The following is a 7,500-nucleotide window of genomic DNA, read 5'->3' as shown; positions in this document are numbered from 1 at the left end:
TAGTTGGTGAAGATAACGCGGAATTTGGCCTCGAGCAGCTCCCTGATGACCGCGTCGTCCTTGGTCGTCCAGATCTGGATGACGTAATGTTCGGGGTCGAGGTATTTCGCCGCGCGTCCGTTGAGCGTCAGTTCGGACGTCCACAGGATGCCCGGGATCTTCTTCCCTTTGTTGGCCGCCGTCAGGAGCCCGTACGCCTGTCTCCTGGAAGTCGCTCCAGAGCTTGTAATAGGCGTCGGCGTCGCGGCCTCGACCCTGCTCCTCCATGTACTTCACGATCTCCTCTGTCGTGTTCCAGCACTTGAGGTTCACCTGCCAGTAAGGAGAGCGAGATTGAACTTCCGCTTGGACGAAGAAATGGTATGTGTGTCGGTTTGTTTGTATGTTTGTGTGTTTAGAAATGTTAACATGAACGTACATCTACAAGTAGATACATCCGTAGTACTTAAGCAATCCCAACAACCTACACCTCCTACGATAATTCACAAATGCCTGTTAGCAAAACATCATGCGTTATCCCACCTCGTCTCCTCCAAAGTGGAAAAAGTCCAGAGGCCCGAAGAGAGAGACCATCTCCTCATAGATCTTGCTCAAGATGGAGTACGTGTTGTTGTTGACAACGTTGAGCTGACCACAAGGAGGCTCTGCGCAGTACGAATGCCAGGGTTCCTAAAAGTCAAGATGGTGAGTTAGTGTTAAAGTCAATTTACGTGGCGCACTGTTTCGTTTTATTTTTCATAGGAATATGGGAAGGCAACAAAGATCTCCAAAAGGATTACCTTATTCAGGCAGACAACGAGCTTGCCCAGTCCTTGCTTCTCCGTCCACTGCCACCCGTTGCCGACGTGGGCGGGGACGTCGAACTCCGGCAGGACGCGGATGCCCCGGACTCTGCCGTACTCCACCAGATGGCGGACGTCAGCTGGGTAGTAAACCTGCTGAGGGCTGTAGGCGCCGTAGTAGGCCAATTTGGGGAGCGCCTCGAGGTACAGCGGGAAGGACTGAGAGTCGGTGATGTGCCAGTGGAAGGTATTGAGCTTGTTGGCCGCCATGGCGTCCAGCGTCCGCTCGATGCTCTTCACGCTGAAGAAGTTCCTCGACGTGTCCAGGAGGATCCCGCGGTACTTGAAGGCTGGCGCGTCAGACAAAGTCACGGACGATACAATCTGCAGAAAAAATAACGGCATTTTCTTTTACCTAAGATCCGAGTACCAGAATGACCAGCGTATATCATAGTGCACACTTGCTTGTTAGACATTCCCACGGGCTTCCAAAGACGGACATACACTCAGCCACTCACGCGAAAGGCTCCCTCGTCCTCGTCAAAAGCAATGAGCTGCGAGAGCGTCTCAAGCCCATGGCGAGCACCAAAGACGCTCAGAGCAAAGACGGTGACCTTGGTGACATGTTCTTGCGTAACGACATCGAGGGTGTAGGCCTCAGGAGTCTCGAGGGCGAGTCTCGTGTCGGAGCCGCTCACGACGATGCTCACTCTTACCTTCTGTTCAAATACCTGTAAGAACTGATTCATTTGTAGAACTACTTTTCTTTTTATATCTTCAATGCATTCTTCTTTAACATTGATCTTTCTTCCACAGATAGATTTTCGATCTTTAAGACCTCATTTTCATTGAAAATTGACCTCGCTTCCTGACCTCTGGGGGAACTTGATCCGTTGCTTCTTGATTATCGTGTTCCTTCGCCAAGTTGTTCACAAAGATGTCAAAGACTTTTTGTACCAGGCTTTCCCCGTCGCCGTGTGCTTTGATAGCTTCCAGAGTCAAATTCTTAAAGAGGAAGCTTATGGTCTGAAAAGGAACAAACATACACGTATTATCTTCTCCTTCTCCTTATTCCTTCATATGTTTACTCTTATTTCTGCGGATTTTGTAGTTCTTTCATGAATTTGTGTACAGATACCTTACTATCACACGAGGTAAAAATAAATATAGTGTTCTACAATTCACGCTCCTCATGTATTCCCTACCACACAGATTTTCGGTCTGTAGGTGCATTCGCATTTTTTCCCGAGGTTTACATTTTTTTTATTAATATCATAACTGTATATCTTTTTAAAAAATATCAAAGAAGATCGTAGATTATAGAGCTTCATCGTCCGCGAAAAATAAGCAGCATTCGACGTAATCTAAGACTGGTTCCCTTATAGTCCCAGAGGCTTGACCTAAAGGTTGTTGACCCTGTTTGCACGGAATCGAACGGATTGTCATATAAGGTTAGTGGATTCCAGGATCAGTTGATGTCAGCAATGTAATACATGTGAGTATGTGTTAATATCTATTATACATTTGAACTTGTCGTGTTATGATCAGTAATATATATATATATATATATATATATATATATATATGCGTGTGTGTATTTGTATACATATACATATATGTATATACATACATACATACATACATACATACATACATAAATACATAAATACATACATACATGTACACACACACATACACACACACACACACACACACACACACACACACAATAAAACGATAAAAAATGTATTATTTTTGTAAACAAAAAATATATATAAAATAAGTGTTTCACGTGATATTTTTATGTACACGCATTATTCTGTACGGATTTGCAGATGTTACTTTACTCGGAAAGATACACACAAATTTACCCCCGTGTGATAGCCAATTGGGGAAGATGAGAGTGAGGGAGGGAGGGGGGGGGGAGGAGAGGGAAAGAGAAGAGGAGAGCGAGGGAGTGGCTGAGAAGAGGGAGAGGGGGGAGAGATAGAAAGGGAAGTGGAGAAGGAGGAGAGTGAGAGGGAGAGGCAGAAGGAGAGGGAGAGGGAGAGAGAAAAGGAGAGCGAGGGAAGGGCTGGAAAGAGGGAGAGGGAGAAGGAGAGAGAGAGGGGGAGGGGGAGTGAGAAGGAGAGGGAGAGGAATAGGCAGGAGAAGAAGGAGAGGCAGAAATAGAGGGAGAGGGAGAAGGAGAGGGAGAGGGGGAGGGGGAGGGGGAGGGAGAAGGAGAGGATGAGGGAGAGGGAGAGGGAGAGGGAGAGGGAAAGGGAGAGGGTGAGGGAGAAAGAGAGAGAAAAAGAAAAGAAAATGGGAAAGAGAAACAGAGACAGATAGACAGACAGGTAAATAGATAGACAGATCGATAGAGAGGAGAGAGAGTGATAGACAGGTATATAGACTGAAATATAGATATAGAGGGACAGCAGAGAAAGAGAAAAAGAAAAGGATATAAATTAATTTGAGAAAAGCAAATAAAAATAAGCTTAACAAATCTGTAATTTCATAAAAAAGTGGAAGATGGAAATAAACGCATAAACAGACAAAAAAAAAAAAAAAAAAAAAAAAAAAAAAAAAAAAAAAAAAAAAAAAAACGGCAAAAAGAGAAAGATATATAGATAGAAAAAAAATAAAGAACATGAGAAACATAGAAAAAGGACAGAAATTATCATATCGTAAGGAGCGTGTAGCGATGCCTTATAAATGCGCTAATCATTAATTATGCTCAGTAATTTATTTTCACTCGAAATAATACTGATAATCATAATAATAATAATAATTAATAATATTAATAATTAAATTACTTTGTGTGTGTATATTTGCATGTATGTGTATATATGTACACACACACACACACACACACACACACACACACACACACACACACACACATATGTGTGTGTGTATATATATATATATATATATATATATATATATATAGAGAGAGAGAGAGAGAGAGAGAGAGAGAGAGAGAGAGAGAGAGAGAGGGAGAGAGAGCGAGAGTGAGAGAGAGAGAGAGAGAGAGAGAGAGAGAGAGAGAGAGAGAGAGAGAGTGAGAGAGCAAAAGAGCAAACGGAAAAAAAAGAAAAAGAAAGAACAAAAGAGAGAAACAAAAATGAGAAAAAAAAAACAGATAACAAACAACGCCTTCTACCCCAGCGTCACAACAAAACCATTCAGAATAACTCACACTCTCCCCTATCCTCATAACACCCGTGGGACGCGGCCAGAGGGAACCATACGGGCCACAGGTGAGTTTGCAGACGTTGAGAGTCGATAGACCACGCCCAAAGACCTTCTCTTGTTTCACGCACTTCCCGCCCACGCACGCCCATCCCCAAGGACTCACTGGTCTGAGGATGAGGGAGGGATTGTGAAGGATGAGGTGGAGAGAGAGAGTATAAGGCGTGTGAGTGTAAGGGATGGGTGTAAAGTGTGGGTGGCGAAGTGTGTGAGCAAAGGAGTGTTTTTATTTATGTGTAGTGGTATTTAGACCCATTAGCATGTAGGCCTGTGTTTGCTGTGAATGTATACTGTGAGAGCAGATGAACCGTCATGTTGACAAATGTAGAAAAGGCATGAATGAGAATGAATATCTGCACAATACGAGAGATGTATTTGGCCGGTTTCGATTATATCTTCATCAGAAATACATGTATTACATAAAAGCAGATGTTATGGAACAAATAACAGATGCTATGAATCTAAAATCATCTGTTTCTCTAGTTATCTGTCTTTCTATCTGTATCAATATATCTATATATAAGTCTATCAATGTCTGTATCTATCAATTAATTTATATATGGATATAGATATAGATACATAGATAGATACGTAGGTAGGTAGGTAGGTAGATAAGTAGGTAGGTAGGTAGGTAGGTAGGTAGGTAGGTAGGTAGGTAAGTAGGTAGGTAGGTGGGTAGGTAGAAAGAAAGGCCAATAGACAGACAGATAGACAGATATAGATGTATATTTACCTCTGTTGCGGATCAAAAGGTTCCAGGTTGTTTTGAGTTCCGTCTCGCTTCTCGTTTTCCGTCTCTCGACGTCCGAAAATCAGATCGTCTTTCGGCCCAGCAAATCGTCCCGCTAAGTCTCCAAATCCGATAGCCGGTTCTCGCCTCAGAGTTCCTGGTTCTCTCACGGTCGACGGCGAACCGGGAACCATCATTGCCGGCGACTGGGGGTGGTTCTCATAGCCTCGGTAATACAGCTTGGAAGGCGGTTTTATCTCGTCCAACTTCATCTTGATTCCTCCGATGGCATCCTTTAGCTTCCCGATCGTTCCCTCGATGGCGTCGACGGCCAAGGACTCGGAGGCGCGGAGGGCATTCGAAGCTTCGCGGGTTTCGGAATGCCCGTTTTCGGAGGCGTGGAGGGCATTCGAGGCGGAACTGTCGTTTCCCTGCGGTTCTTGGGGTGGTAAATTCGTGTTTTTCGTGGTGTTGCCCTTTCCTTCGACGGTTAAATTGGTTTTCTTTTCGGTTTCTTCTTCCTCCGTGTCGGCGATGGCGTCCGGTGCTATGTTTTCCTCGGGAGGATTCGACTCTTTGGCACCAGCGGCGTCGTTTTCTTCCTTCATTTCTTTCTTATCATCACTAGTCTCCGTATCCCATAGATTATCGGGTTCTTTTTTGTTCTCTGTGTCGGTTGTCTCTCCCTTTCCTCCCGACTTCTCGTCCAAGGTCAGTGCTGCCTCGCCTTCAGGTCGTTTCTCCTCATCCGCATCACCCGTTCGCTTTCCCTCCCGAGGAAGAGGATCCATGATCTGGTCGTACACTGACATCGGGTCCTCGTCCTCGATCCGTCTCACCTCCAGCACCCTGAGGCCCTCCACCTGACGCTCGGTGTTCAGCATTCCCCCCTCGCTGGCGATCGCATCAAGGGCGAACCTCCTCCCCTGGCTCCAACTGTAGAACAACACGAACACCAGCGTCAGCAGCGCCACCTTCATCGTCTTGCGCAGGAAGAGTTTGGTCCTCGCCGACGTGAACTTTCTGAACCTTCCCTTCGGCACCGTCGCCATCTTGCCGTCCTCCCCTCTCTTCGGAAAGAAATACAACAGCGACTCCATGAATTGCCCGCAAACAAGGACCACTTCAGGATATCACCGTTGAGGATTTGCAAGCACCAACACTCTGTTATGAAGGCAGCGTTACTCCGTGTGTTACTCAGTTATGGATTCTCCGTTACTTTACTCCGTGTGTTACTGTTATAAAGTGTCTGTTACTACTTGTGTTACTCTGTTATGAAGTCTCAGTTACTTGCTATCTTATTATATCAAGTCTCCTTTACCCCCTGTGTTACTGTATCACGAAGTCTCCGTTACTCCGTGTGTTACTCTAATGAAGCTTCCGTTACTCCCTGTGTTACTCTATCACGAGTCCCTTTAACTTCTTGTATGACTTTGTGTTTTCACCTTCCCAATGAGACTGTGGCTGTGAGGTGATTGCTACGTCGCGTTTCACACCTGGAACAACACCTGGTCGATTTTTGCATTCTCAATAGGCTGCTAGCTTGATTCATTTAATTGGTTAATATAGGCTACGGTTTTATTCGTTGCGTGTGTGTGTTTATATATATATGTGTGTGTGTGTGTGAGTGTGTGTGTGTGTGTGTGTGTGTGTGTGTGTGTGTGTGCAATATTCTAGCGTACTTCACATAATAGACATAGAATATCATATATATGATGTCAATAGCTATATCTACCTTATTTCCAATTATCTGTATCTACATCTACCCTTCACTATCTATCTACCTATCTACGTACCTATTTTACTTTTGTGGCACACTTTAAACCTCATTTCGATCAATTGCCAATCAGGACAGCCAGCACCTTTGATTACTAAGAAATATCAGTTAATGAGGTACCAGTTAAATGAGAGAAACGCTCCTAATTATGATAAAACTATAATGATTACTTATGCATATTCAAATGATCAAAAAGTTCGGTGTAAAATCCCAAGGAAAAGGTAAAACTAGCAATGACAAGAGATAGTAGGGGTGTCATATCAAGGATTTTTTTCAATGCCAGGTTGTCATTTTGTCTTCTTTATATAAAGGTCATGGTTCAGTATTCGTGGTTTGCGATATGGTAAGGAATAACGTCGGTAGGAATAGTGAGATATGTCTGTTTATTATAGTGGTATTTAATATGAATGTTTTTGTTTTTTTATTTATTGGTTTTGATTTATGGTTCTCAATGTTACTAATTTTACTATGGCATTGTTTGATTTAAGTCGTCATTTAAGTCACTGAAGATGAAAAGATTTTTTCTCCAATTTCTCCAAAAACATTTTCGAGGTAGATGATTCCGCTGTGACATGAGATGTCTACAGAGTGTGCTAAAAATGAAGGTAGATATTGTTTTATGCAGCTTCTCACATTTCTTCTGCAGCTATATACCTTTACAGCTGCAGTGATCTTACTTGATTGAGGGGTGTGTCTTAAATATATTTAATGGCAAACTCCGCCACTTCGTCCTGCTGCACATCTATAAACCTGAATTCTTTTAATTACTAATGAAACTACTTGACTTTTTTTGTCAAGCCAAGTTTCACTCATACTAAGGACATCGAGTTTTCTTTGCATAACAATTATTTCAATTTCTTTAAAGCAGCCTGAGAGAGGCGGTGTATTGTTGTGTTTATTTCGACTGTATTGTGAGGGCGTTCTGACTCTTGTAAAAAAAAAATGGGTGCATATTTTTTCTTCTTCTGGAGGCA

The 7,500-nt window shown here is 43.3% G+C and overlaps 1 pseudogene; it reads right to left on the bottom strand.

Annotated features, from left to right (window-relative positions):
• Positions 1-5,801, bottom strand: part of LOC125034881 — a 6,971-nt pseudogene extending 1,170 nt beyond the window's left edge.
• Positions 5,802-7,500: the final 1,699 nt, after the last annotated feature.

Source organism: Penaeus chinensis, chromosome 2 (assembly GCF_019202785.1).
Source record: "Penaeus chinensis breed Huanghai No. 1 chromosome 2, ASM1920278v2, whole genome shotgun sequence".
Classification (NCBI taxonomy): domain Eukaryota; kingdom Metazoa; phylum Arthropoda; class Malacostraca; order Decapoda; family Penaeidae; genus Penaeus; species Penaeus chinensis.
The sequence above is the reverse complement of the archived record's forward strand: the minus strand, read 5'-3'. Positions and strand labels throughout refer to the sequence as shown.